The sequence below is a fragment of the Bombus terrestris genome, chromosome 5, assembly GCF_910591885.1.
Source record: "Bombus terrestris chromosome 5, iyBomTerr1.2, whole genome shotgun sequence".
NCBI classification, from domain to species: domain Eukaryota; kingdom Metazoa; phylum Arthropoda; class Insecta; order Hymenoptera; family Apidae; genus Bombus; species Bombus terrestris.
The window spans coordinates 11665023-11686753 of NC_063273.1; the positions used below are offsets into that span (position 1 = coordinate 11665023).

General features: G+C 37.3%; 1 protein-coding gene across 5 annotated transcripts in view; it reads left to right on the forward strand.

Annotated features, from left to right (window-relative positions):
* The first annotated feature begins 16361 nt into the window (after positions 1–16361).
* Positions 16362–21731, forward strand: part of LOC100649768 (hemicentin-2) — a 571775-nt gene continuing 566405 nt past the window's right edge. For 4 of the 5 annotated variants that reach the window (XM_048405932.1, XM_048405935.1, XM_048405934.1 and 1 more), the window contains exon 1: positions 16362–17410. The gene's annotated coding sequence lies outside the window, so the exon portion shown is untranslated. Of the gene's footprint in view, positions 17411–19711; positions 19773–21731 lie in introns of all 5 variants that reach the window. The other variant, XM_048405933.1, reaches the window with a different exon arrangement.

The window sequence follows — 21731 nt, forward strand, 5'->3', positions numbered from 1 at the left end:
TTGAAAAAGAAGAATTTTCGACCAAAAGCGATCGATAAATTGTAATATATCAAAAGGACTCTTGTTTGTTAGAAATGCATAATCTCGACGTTAAACATTTATCTTTACAAATGTATACAAACTATAAGGAATAAGAGGTAGTAAGCTTCGGGAAGTTTTCTATGGGGGAATTCCTGTTTCCTGTTTACCACAGAGTAGAATTTCTGCGTTAATCTAATACATTCTCCACCGAACGATCGCATTATACCGTATATTACATGTTATGTTTCGTACACAAATTATTTTGAAAAGCTAAGTTCCTCGTGATTGAGACTAATATATGTCATGATTTGATGACTATCTTATTCCAAACAAGTCTAGGGAATCATAGTAACTTCGTTAAATCTACGTATAGAGTCTACTATACGTATATTGCACGAGCAGGAGGAAGAACGTATACACGATAAAAAGAAATTATGTATTAATATATACAAGTGAATTTTATTTAATTTTATCTTATATTCTCGACTTATGAATAAGTTTAATATATATATATATGAAAACAAATATAAAAAGAAATGAAACAAATAGAAATGCAATAATCAATTACATTCAACCATCTTTCGGAACGATTTTATATGTTCATACATATGTCAAGGCATGTTTATTATATACATATTAATCTTCAGGCAGTGTGATAAAATGTCGAAGGATTCAAACTAATAGTTTAGAAAATAATTATTTCTATATTCTCTAGATTTCTCACGTTATCGATTAATATATCAATAGTCTCTGCAAGATTTGTTAAAGACTCCAAATTTTATAAGAGAAAATTTGCAATGAAACGAGATTATTATTTGCGAATGACTTTCATTAAATTTTATATCCTCTCTTTCAGTATTTAACAATACTTTCCATATTTCTCTATTTAGTCAAATATCTTGATAATTTCAGCAATTACAAAATCTTCGTGGCTGGATTTCCAAAAAAGTAAGAAAGATGCAACTATTCTATACATAATTTTCGTTGCTCGTTCACGCTTGCGATCCCTGATAAGGGAAAACTAGATCGTTTATATGCCCGCATTGAAACAGTGTTTATTCTGGCGAAAATATTCATGAAAACGTACGGGATAATAGTATGTAAAAAGGCCGAGAAAGTAAAAAAAATCAGGAAAAATACGCTTGATTATATTGTAGCCTCGCATCACCGATCTTGATATTTCTCTGTTATTCTTCACCCTTCGCACTTCCCGTATTGCGTAAACGTTTTACGCTCCGCAATTCTCCCTCTATATATTTTAACTTTATTCAATTTGATATATCTATCGTCGAACCTAAAAATTTTTGCGCGTACGTGTGTAATCGTTAAAGACGCGATTCGTATTCAGCGAGTCATTGTTTCCGGTAGAACAATTCAAAATTGTATTTCTGGCATCCATCGTTTGACCACCATCGAAACAATGCTTCCTATACTCTTAGAAAAAATGATACACGTCGTTCGGTAGTCACGTTTGTACTGATTAGAAAAATGAATTAGAAATTCGTATTGATTGTTACGATTTATAAGGCAAGCAAAATATCTCTAAAATCTAACAAACTTCTCTACGCGAATATAAAGCGACCCAAGTGAAGCGTAGTATACGCGTAGTAACCGTCGCAGGGAGCATAGTAATCCTCAAACCTAATGACACATGTCCGACAGTTTGCTTCCTACAAGTAGTACAGAAGACGATGGCAGTAGGTAACATAAACCACCACGTATATGTAAGTTTCATTTATCAAATTTAACGACGGTCGTTAATCTTCATTACTAAACTATTCGTGATATTGAAGATAAAATACTACGTTAGATCTTTACTCGGATTACCAATTGTTTTTGTACATAATAATCGTTACGTCAAATATAGCATTTTACCTTCGATGAATATAATAACCATTAAGATTTTCTTCCTTCTTGAATCCTCTTAAACTGTCGAATAATCACGATTAACAAGCGCTATCAAATTTGATAAACAAAACAACCAGAATCCCACGCTATTTCAAGGGTTAAATTATTCCACGAGAATTACCACAAACCTTCAGCAACCAGTCCTCGTATTAACCGGAATTCCCAAAGAAAATTCCCGATTCCCCATGATAATCCGTCAACCGCCATTGGCACATTCAATTCCACGGAATCTCGAATCATCTGATATACACTTAATCCTTCGAGTGGAACAGTGACTGAGCCACCGATTCCTCCGTTGAATTGCGAGGGAAGACAGAGCGAGAGGAGCGGCTGATAGACGTAGGTAAAGACCAGCGGCACCGATAACGCCGCGAGAAACGGAGGATATGGGGCACAGATTGGAACGAGAGAAACAGAGGGAAACATGAAAGCGAGAAATCGGTAATCGAGATCGTGGAACAAAGACAGAGAGCGGAATAGCGTCAGAAGGGGGTTGGGCGCAAGGGAGTAACTTGGATGGATAGGGCGCGTGAAAGAGGAGACACGGAAACGGAGGAACAAAGACGGATTCACGGTGCACACAGGGTTGAAACGGGGTGAGAGGGACGAAGATCCTCCAATAACAGTCGCCCTCGTATTTCCTTCTATCCGGAGCAGAAGGAAACTCACGCCGCTGAAACGGAATCTTCAACTGAAACGAAGAGCGGGAGGATTGGCTGGTGATATTTGCACCGACGATATTCGTGAAGATTGTTTAACGGTAAAGCAGTACGCAGCTCGCTAAATGCATTAGTGTAACCACCGAATCAAACCCGGTTGAGCCTCTTAACCGGATTTGTTCGAGCGTCATACGAGCCGACACGTACCTTCGTGGAATCTACGGAATTTTTGCGTGCTGACACGTGGTGATCTTAATTGTCCGATTATTTTTCTCGTCGGTGGAATCGTTGAAGGATGTAGTGTTTGGATTAGAGACTCCGTCTGCTCGTTCGTGAAGTTGTCTTAGAAGGTGACCTGAATGCGAAAGTTTGGGATTACGTATGTAGAAGGTGGATATTGTATGTCGAAATTTTGCGGATATTTTGGGACGAGTAGATTGCGGTTAGGTTTTCGTAGATCTTAATTCAGAACGAATGGAAGATTCTTGTTAAATATAGGGATTTCGTGGTATTTGTTAATAAATTCCCAACTAACCAATTTAGGAGAGATGGATTAGGGTTCTCTAACGTAGTAATCTGTTAAGTGAATTATTTAAACGCCACCATAAATTGATAAGTATAGGAAAATAATGATCTAGCAAATACTGATGTTCTAGGTTTACGTTACTCCTTACTTTATACTTCTTAGTATTGTTATGATCTAAACATGAGCTATTTTCATCAAACATGCTTCGATAGCCTGTAACTATGATACTAAAACGATTAACCTAAGGTGAACTCGAAATTAATTTCACAAATTAATTTAACAAAACAATATAACCTTTATGGAAATTATTTGTTTTATCCACAATGATGAGAAAGAGAGAGAGAGAGAGAGAGAGGAGAGAGGAAGAGAGAGGGAGAGAGATGGTGATGATGCACGATTTCATTTATTTACTTCTTTCCTTAGCTACATATAAAGATATTGTGTCATGATCGTTATCTTCTGTTTTAGAAAAGATAGTTCAGTATATTAATAATAATATTTATTTTTAAATTTTGAAACTTTTTAGAGACGGGATTCGTCTCTCTTGAAATTTCTTTCTGTCTTTTCTCATTGGTTTATCATCAACATCGACAAGTCATATAGCATACAATACATTGGAGAACGTGCAAACGAGATCTATGAAATATTTAGTGGATATCTAGGGATGAAACTTGGTATTTTCTTTTGGTCTAGAAATAAGTTCTCCGTGAAGTAAGTTCAGAGTCATAAGCATCCTCTAGAACTCTAGGGTATCCATATCTTGTAAGGTTAAGTAGACGTAAAGCTTAATTAGCTCTTTCGGTCGACGCTCTCAATTCAGAAAATTAACAACGTGGCTTGGAAAAATCTAACTAATGAACATCTATTGCATGACGTACTGTTAGTACTGCATTTTATGTGATTCAAAAGAATAGACGGGAATTAACCGAATCACTACATCCAGATAATACTACATCGTGAATCTTAATACATGGTTTCTAATATTTATTCCTTTTCTTCAACCTTTTGATAAAATGACAGTGAATAGTGAAGAATGACAAAGAATTCAATATGGACGATTTGGAAAATAATTACATGATTATTCTAAATCTTATTTATTAAAAATCTTGTTTATTCTTTCGAAAATTCGTTAATTTTTAATCAATAATCTTTAATGACAAGTTCTGTATCTCGAAATGCAAGATATTAATGGAATACTTACTTATAGATAAATTCCGAGATGGTGTTGAATTCTTGATACTTCGATATCCCTTTGTATGCGTTTCGTTCGACTACAGAATCAAAAAACGTCTTATTTGCTCAATGAAAATTTCACCTCTGGCGACTATTTTGGTTTCCACAGCGTGAAATACATTGATAAGAAAAGAATTCGTTCTAGTGCTGCTTATATACGTGCCATTCATATCTTTATAATATAATTTTCCATATCACGAAAACATACCGTGGCAAAAAATAATGTCATAAATAACTTTATTAATCGTGAAATTAAAGGAATGATACTCTAAAAAGTTGAAATACTTAATTAAATCTAAATCCTCGAAATCTTGATTTAATTTATTATATTCAGCCTATTAATTAAAACTGACGTTCTCTGAAACAACTGAAAATCTGCAGTGCAGCAAAAATTATCAATAGACTGCAGTATAAATGCAAAATAGCTAAGCCATGTGCCACAACCCAGAAACCCTCACCTTATGAAATGAGTTTCGCGTTACAAGTAGTTTTGCCTATTTCCTGTGGTATTGCAATTTCCTTCTTGACAAGTGTAATCGTTAATTGGCCCAGTAATCTTTACAGCTTGCGTTATTCAATACAAACAGGAGGAAACGCGGATTTCAATCCTTTATGAATTTCAAACATCTTTCTTCTAACGCGCAGCAAAAACCGAAAAACGGTCGATCAAACGAAACATTAGCGTTTCGGACACTTCCAAATCATCAAACCTGCACGGCAGCTTCTATTTTTCACGTTCTCTCGCTTTCACCTCGTCAATAATTCATCTTTGCCCTGCTGAATTTTTCGTTCCGCAACGACCGGACCAACCGAATCCTTTAATTATGTACGCGAATTCATGCGGAACCAAACGGAAAACAAAATTGCCTCGGCATCGTCGCGAAGAAATAAAGCTCTTGTTTTAAAAACGATTCATCCCACTTCGTTGCATAGCTCGTATAACTTTTACATAACGAGTAAAGGAAAAAGCCAAATTACTTTTGAACAATATTCATTAATATTCGTGTGTTCACGCGGCAAGCCGAGTTAACTCGTTAAATCTAATTGCCAATATTTTAGGTGTGATAAATCATAGATTAGATGTCACACCTGTTTTTTGCAGGAGAGTAATTTAAAGGTTAAAAACAACAACATGATTTTGAATTATCCTCTAGGTCATGTGCCGCTACATCACCCCCCCCCTTACCAGCGATAACGTTTTTTTTTTATTTGAAATTGGTTTACAAAGTTTTTTTGTTGTACATACGATCGTACGACTTCGCTCATCATTTTCGTGTGCGGTTGCGGAAGTTTGGCATCTGCGGGTTTGTCGTTTCGATGCGGGGTAAAGCGTCGGCCGCTTGTTATCAAACCCGTGCAGATGTTGCGCGACGTCTTCGATATGCGGCGGTGGATACCTGTCGGTACGATGCAGGCGTTCAGCATACGGTCGTCGCGGTGTCGTAAATCTCCGGTTTTCCTTGTATGACGTGCAGAGATGATGCCCACGCCGATGAAACGCGTGTTAACGTCCGCCACCGTGAAACGCCATTTCGTGTTCGTCGTAGTGGTAAGTCCCGTTTCTGATTCCAGGTACCTGGAGAACGGCACTTCATCGCGCGGCCCTGGGACGTCGCGTGGTAGTAACAGAGGCCAGGCTGTTGCGATTTGGGTACTTCCGGCTTCCAGGTGCCTTCCGTGGATGTTGTCGACCACCTTGATCAGAGCGTTCGTTTCCGTTATCCTCAGCGCGGTTAGTACATATTGAGTATTCGCCGGGAAGTGTTTCTTCCAGGTCGCCAGCACTAAGTCGTCGGAGGCTAACGAGGGAGTGAGCTTCCTCAGATGCGTAGAGAATTGAGACGGCGTCCTATCACCCATTTCTTCGTTCTCGAACTCCCAGTGCAGTCTTGAATCGTTTGAGTCTGCGAATTCTGTACGAAGTTATCTGTCGGTACTCGTCATTGTGAATGTTCACGTTTCGCATGTCGGTGTCACCAATTGTAGAGGTTGTTTAGTCGTGTTCAAATCGTCGTGGTCACTACCATAGAGGACTTGTGTAGAGGATGTTTGATCGTGAGATTTATTTGACGAGATTGCTCGTTGTTGAAATATTATCGTCGAGTATATTTAAAAATAATTAAATAAATTAATATACAGACAATATTCGCTGAGACGCTCATACAATATATAAGTCACAAAATAAGATCGTTGATAAATACTCGATAGATGCTCGACAGATACTCGTAGATACTGATTCGCGCGACTAACTGATAACTGATAGATAACTGTACTGGTTGATAACTCGTTGGATACTCACTTGCTTGCGATCGCGTCCGTTTATTTATACTGGACGGGGCAGAGTCGGAAAATTCAAATTCGTCTTTGTTCGACGAGTTTATTTATTATTGATATGTGTATGATATGTGTATTCTAACGATATTGATACTCCAAGGCAAAACAACAACATGATTTTGAATTGTCCTCTAGCTCATGCGCCACTACAGTTCGATGTACCATCAACTAGTCCTATATTATTTAAATTGCCGTTCTTATTTGATGTAGGCATTAAATATATGCCACTGTTGTTTATTTTTTTTAATATTTTAGAAATACTGGTTGTTGTAACATTATTCGTTCTGTTGATTTTATATGGTACAAGATCTCTTCGATTTATTTTCTATTTTAAAAGGTGCTATATCTTTGCATAGTCATATTAAACTTTGTCGAGTTATATTAAACACATATTATATTTCAATCATTAAGTGGTATAAAAATCAGAAAATCAATAAATATTGCTTATTGAGCTTCATTATCAAAATCTTTCACTGACGCACCGTTACATATTAAATTACACGTTGAAACTGCATTTCATCGCATCTACAATTTCCCAAATCACAACCATGTTAGCTAAACTGTCTTACCTCGGCATGATAAATATTTAACTTGATATCCGAAGAAGCTTCTGACTACAAAAACCCAGAGCCAGTTAACAGACTAAACAAGCGGAACAAGGTAAATTAACTCCGTATCTCGATTCGTTCAATTCTTGAGTGGAGATGATCGCGCCAGGCGAAACAATCTTGAACGACATTTTCTCGATGTTTTCTGCGTTGTGAAACTTCATCATGCGTAACTTGTGAATAGTAGAACAGTGACATCTTTCTACCATGGCAGTTGAGAGAACCAGTGTCACTTGATTGTTGCACCATAGTGGTAATACCTCTGTCTACATAGCCGGGATCAGTCTAAGCGTATTAAGCTGGTACCGTGAAATGTATATAAGAGTATTCGAGCCAATCGGCCTAGGTGCCTATCCACCGGTAACCACCGATCAACGCTGTATTTTCTCCCCTCGATTGTCGGATTAGGTTGGTTTCGATCAACCAAGCACGACAGAGAGATCACATTTGCTCATTAGGATAAAAATGAAAGTAGATGGATCGTCGACGGGATCATTAGTCTTGATGAAATATTCTGATCAGGATACCGGATTGGTGAGCCAGGTTTATTCGTATAGAACACGCGTGTTGATTAATTGTATCTTTTATAAGAATCGAGGATTAGCGGTGATTGTTGGTAGTGTTCATTTCGAGTTCTGAAATTGATATAGGGAAAGAGAACAATTATAGTCCCTAAAAGAGTCCTAAGCTTTTGTTTTGGTAGGATGACTTAATGGGGAATTTTATTTTTATACAGAGATATATTTTACTCGGCAAAACGATAATTTGATTATTAAATTAATATTGATAACAATGATTTAACAAATAAAATTATCAAGTAATCTGGGCAAACAAGCAAATGTAACAACAAAGAGTCTAATAGTCAACGAAATACATATCTTGATCTTAATTCTTTGTCATCAAACTTGTCATTGGTGAATTAGGCGAAATATTATCCTTGAATTTGTTCTATACGTAGTATAATATGTAAGTACAAATTAAGTGAATTACTTTGTATGCCTTGCTACATATAGTTCCACTTTCACGACCTTTCAGTTCCTTCTCGGAACTTCTCTTTCGTTTTTCGGCTGTCTTTCGTTTAATTAAGCATCAATCTACGAATGCTTCATCGATATCACTTCCATCCTCTACCGATAGTAACACGGTATCGTAAACTTTTGATGGACACCGAGCAATCGGTCTGAGTGATAGAAAGAGTATTTCCATTCGTACAGTTTGAATGTGGGTAATCAGAAGGAGACAGTCGCTCTGTGTGATATACCGTGTCGTGCGTTTACAACAATAGGAGATCATGCGTAGAGGATGTTCGTGTCTTCTTACGAGCATTTCGAAGATCGCGTCGTTCGTGCTCCCGCTGTGGTCTATGAGTTGCACAATGGGGGCAATGACATGCATTCTCATAAACTCCGGCGACGAGACTGCAGGATACCTACGGTCCGTTTTCCGACTTACGAAACGTATTCTCCGAATGTGTAAGAAAGACGTTTTTTCCATCTTTCCCAACGTTTCCTCAACTTTTTTTTCATCTTTTTGAAGGAAGTCGGTATTTCTAGGTATTCTTTCTTTGTGAGTGTCTTTTATGCGTGGCCGTTTGATTTATACCTTTTTTTAGCGAAATTTTAGCGTTTATCGGCTTTTTCGATTTCCCCAAAATCAGTTTGTGTGTTTATGCATGACAGATTTTTATTCCTTTAGAGGGAAAAGGAAAAAATGCATAAAATGTAATATCGAAAAGTCTTACTCTTAGTCTTACTTTTTCAGCTGTATTCATAAAAACATGAATTTCTATAAATATCCATAGTCTATTTATGAGAATGTCTATATGAACATTAATCTTAAATTTACAATTAGTGTGGTTAGTGGAGTTGATCAATTAGTTCCCTGAGAACTTCATATGTAAATCACGAAATAATTTTATTGCTACCTTAGTCTGAGAGGTATAGTTTATCTACGTGTTTTTATATATTCTTTCTTCTTAATTTACAAATTTTAACTTTATTAACATACATTATTAATTACATTTATAAAAAATTCTCAGTTCTTTTCTGGCTGAGAAGTAGTTCTCTTGCAATTATCACTTAGGATGGAAGAGAACATAGAGAACAACTTTCAATCTCAACTTGTTTCTTCGACTAGCAATCTTTTTAACTGTATATACTTATCTTGTACCCACCATTTAGAAAACTTTAATTGTTTCATAAAATGCGAGGCGAAAGAACGTCAAACACACCATAAGGTGGTCCACTTTTCTCATTGCGCTTCACTTTTATTGCAGTGATTTCGAGGCATCCTTTTTCTCTGGCATGTCGGTGCTCCAACCACGAAAAAGAGCAAAACGAGTTGTTAGGGACAAGAAAGACCCGTCGTAGCGCTGCTGCTCAAACGAATAACGATGCTCGCTCGCGAATATATATCATCGTGGCCGCTCGCCCCGGATCATTCCACTTCTCTTAATTCTCTATGTATGTATTCAATTATATTTGAATAATTGGCCACCCGACAAGTCGCGGATTAAGCAAACGAACGCTTTATGCGATGTTCGCATCAACCGCTCAACGATGTGCTCGCATTTCACAAGGAAATTGAATTCGTTTGTGTTTCGAGGAAACGTCAGCGTATATGCGTTTGACGAACATAGGACAATTTCTCGATGTATCTTAGTAAGTATTTCTGATCATGATTCGATTCAACGTGTGGTAGTTGAAGGTTTTAATGTAATTAGTTTCTGATCTTGTTAACGAGATAAACATACGTTGTTGATAGGTGAAATATACCTAATATATTCGATGTCGTTAGACATCTATCTATACGTTTACCTACTTTGGAAGTTTCTTCCTAGTTGGAAATATTTTTATTCTACATAATAAATAATAAATGTGTTCATTTTAAATGACAAAGATAAATGCGACTCTATTTTAAATGATAAAGATCAATTTGGTTGTCTGTTTAAGTCATTTTAATTGAGACAAACAAACTTTAAAATGCAACAGTTGTAGCAGCTGTATTATTATTAATTTAGTCCAATCGTCGCAATAAAGATACATACATGCATTGGTAATAGTGAATATGTTAGACGAAGAAAAATAAGGTATGTTTGGAAAATTATGTATAAAATATTAGTGAATAGTAATTGGTCTCTTCAAACAGAGTCTCTAGACTCTAAATGGCAAGTTTTTCTCACTGTTAGAAAATAGTGGCATAATTCTGACTTTCTCGTTTCATCTTATCATATTCCAATCTCATTAGGTTTCCGTACGCTTGACATGCGGCTCTCTTCTTATGTAATATTTTTAACGCATTTCCACAAGGCGTGCACGTTTTACGCACTCTTTCGGATATCTCGAAGGCGATCATAGAATGTCAATAGTCATAATATCAATATCCCTTCATAAGACATGAGCTCATAAGCCCCGACAAGCGAATCTCGCGAAAGCACCTGCCGGGTTGACACTCTGCAAGTAGAGTGTATAGCTCATCTCTCTTTCCCTCTCTATTTCCCTCTACCTCTCTCACGGTCCATCGTGCGCGTTAGATGGTTCCTCCTTATAATCTTCGAAAAACCTCTTCCTCAAGCGAGTATATACATACTTGCGGCAAAATGTGTTCTTGCCTTTATTCACGGGAGAAAAAACACTTACCGCCATCTGGCCCCGGTGATGCCTTTCTTGCCAACGGAAATAAACCGATCCGAAAGGCAACGAGCTTCGTAAGTTTAAGGAACTTAAATCAATAAACCATGTGGACACGTGAAATTGTAACTTATGTTACACCATTTACCGGGCCATTTTTATTCCATACCCCGGTGTACGGAAGGTATCGTAGGATATCGAAGGAAATCGTGGAAACGGCCTTTCCCTTCGATCTTTATTGAATTTTATTCGATTTAAAACGTGGAAGCATTCGGTATAGTCCTCTTTCCCGTAAGCGAGCGCAGTAAGAACGAATCGCAAGGATAACATTTTTCAACATTTTTTCCTCCTTCGTTTTTTGTTTTATAGATACGGTACGGTCTTGGTTCTATTTTAGTAAAATGGGATAGATGGTTTTATATCGCGGCAAAAAGGCTGTCAAGTCGGGATAAATAAACGTGGTGTTCGATCGACAAAGCCGGAGTCGATGCTTCTATATTGATTCTATCGAACGATGACAGTAACAGACCCGTTCGAATTATTTCCATCTCTTGCTATCGGAATTGAGACTTTTGGATATTGTCAGATTTGCAATGGTATCATAATGTTTCTCGAGCATTGTAACTAGCTTCGATTTTATCGATTGTTTATTTATTTATAAACGAGAGCTTGTTAATATCCGATGTATGATATAAGAAAGTGGTAAACGTGGAATTATGAGAAGTTATTAATTAAACTAATTATAGTGAAACTTTTTGGAAAACGAAAAAAAAACAATAGTCAGTTAAACGATGCTTAAATAAAGTTTGCAAACGAACACGATTGTGTAATATCGATTTACGAAAGTCTTAAATTGCTGCTTTCCATTACTTGAATCAATTTTTAATCGAGATATTCTGCGTAACAGTGACGACGTACTTAATGTGAGTAATTTATAGTTAAAGTGAAACTCTAATAAATTCACTCTAAAGTTAAACTCTAATGGATATAAAATTCGAAATTTCGCCCGTTAGTCGAAGAATAAAGAAAAGCTAAAAATTACCCTTATAATTCCAAATTTCAACATATTTTAATGTAGCACGAGAACGTAACGATTAATATTTGTTTCCTGCAAAAAAATTGAAACTATATATTTTCTGCATCTAATATCAAGAACGAAAGACATCCTGACGATAAAGAAATAGTCAGGTACCCTAAATTCTTCATCATTTGATTACATTTATCAAGGGACCAAAGCTACAAAACCTTACATAAAAATTACAAATACGCTTAAAATACAAAGTCAACCTTAAAGAAGATCAAAATTCTAAAACAATAAAAGCAGGGGAAGATCAGAATTCCAATAATGAAAGCAGAAGAAATCCAGGATTTGAGTAATAAAAGCAGTGACGCGGAGGAATAATTAAAGGTTACGCTTCGCAAATGTTGTCACGGGGTTGATTATCCGCGACAGCATACAGAATGAAAATACATATTCACTCCGACACTCTTATCGATGTGTACACACAGCAGGTAGAGCAAGATGATATCGCGATCTTCGCTCTCCTCGATCCACTCAGCGGGTAGAAGTGCATGCATTCTCATAAGCCGCGACAAGCAAATCTCGGTGTATTCGTGGAGACGGATGGAAGTCTCCGCCGCTCTCCTACGCGGCGACGCGATGTAAGTACGTGCCCGGGATATCTGGGCGTTTCGCGAGAGAAACCCCGTTTGGGTGGATCGCAACCACTGATCGTGATACTTCGCTAGTGTGACACGTGTAATCCGAACGACGATTTATTTATACGTGTTTCGCGCTACTGGTGCGTCGTTCGGTTTCTTTCGCGGATCTGTCAGCCCATGAATAAAAACGAGACAGTTGGACGTGGATCGAGAAATCAGCTCTCGGTTTCGTGGGGGACTAGTTACAAGTTTCGAAATTTCTTTTTGAAGGATCGGGGGAATTGCAGATAGAGAAGATTGATTGATAGAAATACCTCGATTAAGATAGCGAAGAATTTTAAATCAAGGATGGTGTAATGGATAAAAAAAGGCTATTTATAAATGTTCTTTGTTTTAATCGTTCCCTTTTTTGAACTGCTTTGTTAGTATCACAAAGTGCGTAATTCTAACTATTTTTCCTCGTATTATAGTTCAAAAATATTAACATTTCTATCTGTGGGAGTCAATAATAACAACTATTGAATAGAACTGATCTAACAGGATGTATTATATATCGCTTGATTGCAAGCAGCCCAAAGTTAAAAGCTCGTATACTAGTGTCAATTGAGAGTTATCAGGTTTATATTGCCTTATTTTGTTCTACTTTTTCTCAAGTAATTCTTTTCCTTGAGTAACATTATTTATAATTGGCGGGGTATTATGTACATATTAATTAGTAAAAAATAAATTAAAAGTAGGAAACATAGTGGTCCTTATTTGGAAGACTGAAATCCTTCATGCAGATTTTTACGGAATAAACTTTGCACATAGTAAATATTTACAATTTATTATAGTAATCGATACATCTGGGCATAAAGTTTAACAGAACATAGTATTACGATTTAATAATGCATATCTACTGGATGAAAATCTGATTTTGGTTTGGTTTTATGTCAGAATTTGCGACTTAAATTCTTCCGCAATTAAAAATCATTTCTCTCTTATTAACTTCTTAATGCATTATTTTTAATTTTTATAATCGCGATCATCATAGTCTTTTTCGTAACTCAACGTTAATTAATCTTCGATGCAAACTGTAAAAAAGATCTTGTACTGTTTATAGATGACACACGATAAATACTTGAAGTAAAATTACCCTCTCTGGAAAATATACCGCCAGATTTTTACCATACATCAGCTTTTATGGTTACACGATTACAGTCGCGTTAGTATCTATTTCACCGCTACGCAAATGGTATTTGAACTTAACACAGCCGCACGTCAAGCGACATGAAAAACATGTACAAACGTTGTTACGGTAGGAGAGTAGATTTCACGATTCTACGGTTTGCCAAGAATTTTCAGGCGAACGACAGGCTTTGCGAGACAGCACAGGAAATTCGCGAAAGAACGGACCCGTGTTTTACGCTCGAGGGTGTTGAAAACGCGTTGGGTAAGGAGTTAATGAAAATACATAGCCCCCAATAAGATAAAATAATCGCTCGTTCAATTCGTTTGCTCCTCGAGTATTCCTTTTCCTACTTGTTCCTTTATAATTCTAGATCGTGCAATAAAATCCTCGTATTTATTTTTCTCTCTTTCCCTCCTTGTTTCAGTTTTATATACAGTATTGTTGAAGTGTTTAGGCCATTTGTAATAGCGATTTGGTTATAATAACTAGTGACGTTTTTAAGAAATATTTTCACATGGAATGCTTATACATAAACGAATCTTTAGATAGATACTGCCTTTGTGATATTATTTGGTTGTAGCTTTTTTCGTTACATAAATCGTTTAGGAATACTTCGGTAAATAAAATCGCAAATTAAATTTTACTTAAGCTTCGAAACACGTATAAAACAATTTTAAGAATTGAAAGAAGCTTGTAATAGATTGTTTGAAACATTAAAAAACGTGAGCAGATAACACAAAATGAATTTGTGCAAAATTGTTTCACAAAATTTCAGATTGAATTTTTCGCATAGGATATTAATTATTTCAAATTAATCAATTGTTTCCTAAATTGTCAATTCTTGCATTAGACACTTGTTGAGAAGTGACGACAAATTTAAAAGAACACTTGAGTATCTATATATTCAGACATGAAGATAAAACATTTCCGTTTGGCAAGTGGCCTAAGACCTTTGTACAGTATTACGTTCCCACCTTTATTTTCTCATCTCCATTTTCACAAGCACTTTTGCGAAAACGTGCATTACATCGTTTTCATCTTAATTAGAACGAAATCGTGACTTTCGCGTGTGATAAAAGCAATGAAATATAAATAACTTCAAAAAAAAAAAATTCTGTAATTTCTAGCACCGTTGCCCGACCGAATAATTTTTCGAAGGTTCTTTTATTGTTACGAGGACACAATGACGCGTCGCGAACCCCTTTTTGGTCGCATTAACAGCGGCATTTCGGTTCGTGGTGTTGCACGATAAAATAAAACATTTCGCGAAATAACGAGGCCACTGATGCGTCCACAAAAAATATACATACCTATACACATGTAAAGGTATGCGCACGTATGTCAAAGTGCGTATGTGTGCACTCTTCCGTCGTGCTGCCATCATGAACGAACATCGGTTTAAATTGAACACATGTTTTGCATTAGCGGCGCCATTTTCGGTGTATACGATTTCACGAAAAATCTACATTTTCGAACACCTCGATACATTACCGCATCGAATCTGCGCTGGGTTATTCGACGGAACGTCGATCGGCGACGAAACGTTTCCCGTTATCTAAACTGGACCACCGGTTCGTTGGAATTTGACGAATTACGTACATTCGACGAAATCGATCTTGCTTCATTCAGAAAGCTTCAATGAAATAGGTTTAACTGGATTGGTAAATTACTGCACATTCTTGTCGTTTTTATGAAATACGCCCAAAGTGATGTTAATGTTGGATAGGGAGAGTTAATGATTGGTTTGTAATTAATATTGATACATATTAGTGTTTGGATGCACTGTTATTAGTAATACAGATAATCATCTCGTATGTTAGAATACTAATATTCAGATATTTCTCTCCCTATTTGAAACATATTCATTCATTAGGAAGCCTACAATTAGTCGATTATTTTCCAAATTTCGCTCAAACAAGATATTTTAAGCTGAACCGATAGTATGTAAATAATGTAAAACAAACGAAGGCAGTAGTTTATAATATTTGTTATTATACGCATCTGTCGAAATTCTGCGTCCCTAATTCCGTTACAAAAAGTAACCAGCATACTCTCCAAACTTAATTAAAAAAGAAACGTCCAAACCTCGCGTAAAGGAATATTGTTGAAAAATCCCTTAGCACCATCTAACCCATCCTATAGAAAATCTCATAACGCAAATTAAAACAGGTAAGAGTCCATAACACTTCTCGTTGTACGTATTCTCCATTATAATTATCCCATTAAAGCTATCAAAACCACCATCAAAATATAATCCAACGAGAATCACCCGAAATCTAAATCTGCACAAAGCAACAACTTTGAAAAATCGCCCGGAGCAGATACGCAATTTCGCAACGCGATCTACCGAGCGAGACGCAGTAGCATCCCCGTGCTCGGACACTGGGTGTCGTGCGTGGAGTTGAGCACATGAATCCTCGAAAGCCGCGACAAGGAAATCTCGTGGCTGGAGGCGGTTGGGGCTGGCCGTGGGCCCATCGGTCTCTCGGCGGTCGCGTCCTCCGGCTGTCGGCGTTCGTGGCTGTTCGGCTCGATTCGGTCTTTTCCGGGCGCGTTCCATCGGGGAGGCGGCGCGCGCCTCGTGTCTCACGGAACGCGTCTCTCAGTGATTACCGTGCAGTCCTTGCGACACGACCTAAGGTTTCCTTTGCTACTGCTTCGACAACAGGGGGTTGGCCGCGCGCGCGCCACACGAACACATCGAGCGAATGATACAAGTATCGCTGCGTGAAATCGCTCCTTTATCCAGTACTGGTCGTCCTTCGCGGTTAAAACAGCCGCAAGAGTGAAAGAAATTGAACGTATGCGATCGCGCGCCAAATTGAGTCGAATTGGAATATACACAGTGATCAAAGTGACACGTCAGGGAACACTTGTTCGTTATACTCCTTCGTGTTACCAGAACAAAGTTTTTGTTATACCTTTTATAAAGATAAACGTGTATGATCGAATTGGTCATATTAACTAATAATATCAAGGTTGATCGACGGATTTGAGTTGATTAATTTGTTACATTAAAGGAATGTGGTAACAGAGGATCAGGTTCCGCTAATATCGCGCTGTCTCGCGGGACAATGGATCTGTCGCGTGGCGAGGGTCGATGGACAATAGGCCCGGCAGCTTGACGGGTCTTGTGACAAGCTACTCGAGCGACGGATCGCGAGGCTACTATGTGGTACACACGCGCGTTAATCGCGCGAGATCGATCTTTTCAACTTTTCAACAAGTTGTAACGCATCAGGTACGCCGGTTAATCTTTCCCTCGGAGAACGATTATCCCTATTCGGATTCGGATTGTGCTATTTGTGTGTGCGTGTGTACTCGAAAGAAGCGCGTATCGGGGGTGGAGTATTTTATCGATACCCTTCGTAAGACCCGAAAGATAGTAGGACGATGTTTCTGTTTTGAGTTGTAGTGAATCGTTGGTGAAAGAAAAAGTTTTTCGGTGACTTTCGATAGCAAGCAAGGTTAACGAGTTGTTAATTGATTAAGAAAAAACGATTTTCGACAACGTTTTTCGAATCGACAACCCTTAGAAACCATTAGAAAACTTTGGAAACAATTTCTTTGGTGAAAATTGTGTAACGTGGTTTGACGATCGGCGAAGCTTCGACTGTTGCAGCGTTCTCAGAGAAGCGATTGACTTTGGAAAGGAACAGGTAAGCACGCCTCCAGAGAGCTCTGGGAATTTGTGGGTGAACACTTCACCGCGAACTCGTGTCGTATATTTCATGATATAATGGGGTACTCGAGGGAACACGAGTGTTACTCTTTTGAATTTTGTCGTGTATAGGGATGAAAATAAGTTTGTTCTTTGCGATAAATCTAGTTGGTTAGGGGTGGTCACGGACATCGTCAACGTTCTTCAGATCCGTCGGGTGTTCACGTTTCTTGTTCTACTTATTGGAATGACTCCTAAGAGCGGTAACATAAAATATAAGAATATCAAGAGACGAACGTTAAAACTGTCGAGCTTAACGTTTTCATCATTCTTTTATCCATTTATTTAGTGAGATAATGAGAAGATATTGCGTCTTTTCACTTTGACAAGTGGAGGCATAATTGAAATAACAACGCAAACCACTTTCATAACAACCTTTCCAAAATATTTTAGGACATAACGAGAAGTCATTGTATCTTTTGACTTTGATCAATGCTGACACAATTGAAGACTTCATCAAGGCTGTTGATTCTACTCTATTTTCGCAATTTCCCCTTCTATTTGCATGACAATATAATTAGAAGATATTTGATGTTTCGGAGAATTCTCAATGGAATCTCCTCTGTCTGTATGTGGGTGGAATAATAGTTGGGCCACGATATTAAGAATAATTAATAGCTTTAACTAATAAGAGAAATACAGGTTACTATTTAGTCGTTTAATTAAACAGGATGCATAGATTGTACCGAAAGGTTATTTAAATGTTAATCCTACAATAGTAGTTTTCGTTTTCTATGTATCGAGCATAACAAATTTCAATTTATTCTGTCAGTCCTTTGTTCTTACATTATTAATTGGTTGTCTCTGAAGTGGAAACTTCTAATAATAATCATGCAATTAAAAATTAATATAAATCAGAACCATATTAATTACAGACATAACTAAAAGGATAAAATCTAAATAAAGACTTGCTTTAACTATTAAATATTATAATCTTAAAACTTAAAAGAACTTAAAAGAACAATATCTGACAAACTGTAAAATATTTTAATATTTTAAAAGAACCCCGTTTTGCTATTAAAGTAAGACACACTATAATAGAATATACTAATTTTACGATGAAATTTGGAGAAATTTTACCTTAATGAAAATAGCCTTGCCACGACGACTCATTATACCTGCATTATGTGTATTTTGTACAATTCTACGACTTGAAGTTTCCCATAAACACATAATTATTCTTAATATTAATATAGTCATTAGTTCAAGTGATCAAAGACTTTGTCTCGTTCGGGTTATCTGATACTGATAATTTCCAATCGCGACGATTATTAAGATCGAATTCGCATTATCACCCGAGTCTTTAACGTCACGAGCCCGCATCGTTATCCGTATCAATCGTAATTGTTAAAACAGAAGAGCTACTTCACCCGCTTCATTGTCGCAAAATTTCGAGCAACGGGAGTCGTTCATTTATCGTATTATTATATATACTACCCTTTAACTATGTGCAAAATTCGAGTCAAATTACTAGCTAGAACGTCGCGCACACCGTTCTCCTCGTTAGAGGAGAGCAGCTCACTAAGAACTCCGTTGTGCTCTTGGCATCTGTGGTTCGGAATCCACTTAAAACTTCGGATCCCCGTATAAGTGACCACAGTGGTCGATGTCAGCTAATACGAAGATGCGTGTACACTAGAGGAAAATAGTGATAACGGATTAAAAAAGTGGTTATGGTTATCATCACACTACGAATGTCTATGCAATTATTGGAATTTTAAGAGCACAAAAAATGCATAGAATATACACAATTCACGGAATATTCAAAATAAGATAACTTACAAGGTAATTTAGGTAAAGCTATTGGTAGCGTGAAGGTGCAATGACAAGATACGTAGTTTTCTTGATCCTCCTCGATATATAGATGATTAGAAATTGTATTAGAAACTCTATTAGAAATTTTGAGACTGATGAAAAATTTCCGCGTCTAATAGATGACAGATTTATGACCATCTCGTTAATAGCAAAAATACAAATACTTTATATTTATTATTATACCAAGCGAAGATAGGCCCGTTACGTCGCAAACCAGTCAAATTTATTTTTTTTCAACTAGCCTCCCATCCAGTCCAGTCCTCTCATAATATCGAATACGCTAAACAAATTCCTGTCTAAAGTTAATTTCTCCAATTCCTATCATAAAAGTATAAAATTTCATAGAGATACTCATAGCCTATTTATCACCCACAAAGCAACGAAGTGACAAAGGCAGCAAAATTTACGCGAAATCAACTTGCAGAGAGAACGATGGAACGAAGGCGAAGCTGGCGATGAAGAGGGGAAGATTTTGTGAAAATCCGGTAAGAGAGAATCGGGAAAACTTTAATTACGGAATTATTCGGAAGTTAGTGGAAATGCTTGCCCGAAACAGAAGGCTTTTCTCGATCGAGGCGTCGTTAATGGAGTAAGATCAGGTTGCCGGGCTCGTTTGCACAATAAGGTGTCGATCAGTCGGAAACAATCATCCCGAATAATAACAGCGACTAGCGAGAAGCGTGTTCTGTTCGATGGGAAGTACGAGTTGCAGCGTCGTAGTCGTTGGTGACGGTAGTGGTGGTAGTTCGAGGCGGCGGTGGCGGCGAATTGAATAAGGAAGAATGGCTGTAATTCACGTCGGTCTTTCTGACGTCGCTTCCGCTTTTCTGTCGCGCTTATTCATTTTTACAGCAGTTGTGTCTGATGCGGCGCAAAAGATGCTCACGACCCAGTTTAACAGAGCCGACGAGCGGACGATGTAATTATGATTTAGAGTGGTCGCGCAATTTTTTATTCTTTTTCTCTTTTTCTACGCTTTCCCTTTTTTTTATTATCCTTCTGACTCCTCTCCTGCTACCCTTCTGACGTTCTACCGCGAGGTTGTACCGAGAATGGAGGATGTCTTTCCGAGCGTGACAACGAAACTCGCGACAAAACCTTGCAAATACCGTTGTTGCATCTAGTTCATACGAACTCTCTTGCTGTTTGAACGTTTTTATTTTTATTCTTTTCTCGTCGTTGTTGCAGAATTGTTTGACGTTTGCACAAGCTTTTTGCTTTTTCGCGCTACGCCAGAGTTCTCTTTGCGTCCACGTCCACGTTTCGGCGAAAATTTTCAGCTATGTTTCGGTGCGTCGTTCGTATAGGTATTGGATCGCCGCATTCGTCATAGGAGAAGTGGATTTAATATAATAGATTTTGGCGTTTCTGAGCTTGGATTTCGATGACGCGGTATTTAGATAGTAATTATAGTTGAAACCTTAGAAAATGGAGAACCATCTCGGGTTTCTGGTCCTCGTACAAGATCCTCAAGGCTCGTATTGTCCTTTGACCCTTGTTGCGGTTAATTTGAGGAAATTAATTCTTCACCATCTAGTACGGGAAATGACGCGTAGAATTCTGTGGAACCTATTTCGTGAAAATACAATTCGCATTAATTCTCCTAAAGATTTCTATGAAACAAATCACTTGAAGGAGAATAACGATTAAAACAATAGATAAGAAACTATTTACCTAATGAAACCACTGTGCTCAATAACGAAGATTCGAAAAAGGAGAGAAGTGTTTAAATTAATCGAAAGTAATTTCAAGAAACAATTATTCGAACTATTCAAACAACTTTCGAAAGAAACAAGGAGTTCCAATCGTTTCCTTTACTTTGCAATTGTCGGATCTCGACTGAAATCGACAAAAGGGGTCATTCTGAAGATTATTCACCGAAATTAACATTTCAATTAATATTCCTCTTAATCCCAGATGTCGGTAGATAAATAATCAGCAAATTTACGCTGTCACGGTCGATAACGCAACTGCATGGCATCGTTACTATTTCGATATTTACCTGTCCCAGTGAAACTGTAGTCAGATAATTCCAGTACTTTTAAATACAGAGGTTTCAATTAATAAACGAACATACACCGTTATGTCGAACGTTCGATAAGCGATATCTCATGGTTGGACCGCGGAATTTTATGCACTTATAGGAAATTTGAAAGCGCAAAATTGTACAAGATGCGCATAACTTGAAAAGGTATATAAATTATCCGAAATATAATGCTCTTTATAATATTTGTCAAGTGAAATAATTTTCCATTGAGGTCTTGCTTTTTAAATTATATGCTCAAAAATATGAAATTGCGTACAAATTTGCAATCTATTCTTGGGTAAACGTTGTTTCACTAAGAGCCTGGCTACGCAAATTCCACAAAGAAACGGACGCTCGAATAATTTTCTAAATTGGACAACTCTGTGCGAGATTCAATAGCGTAGCGTTTTTCGAAAAG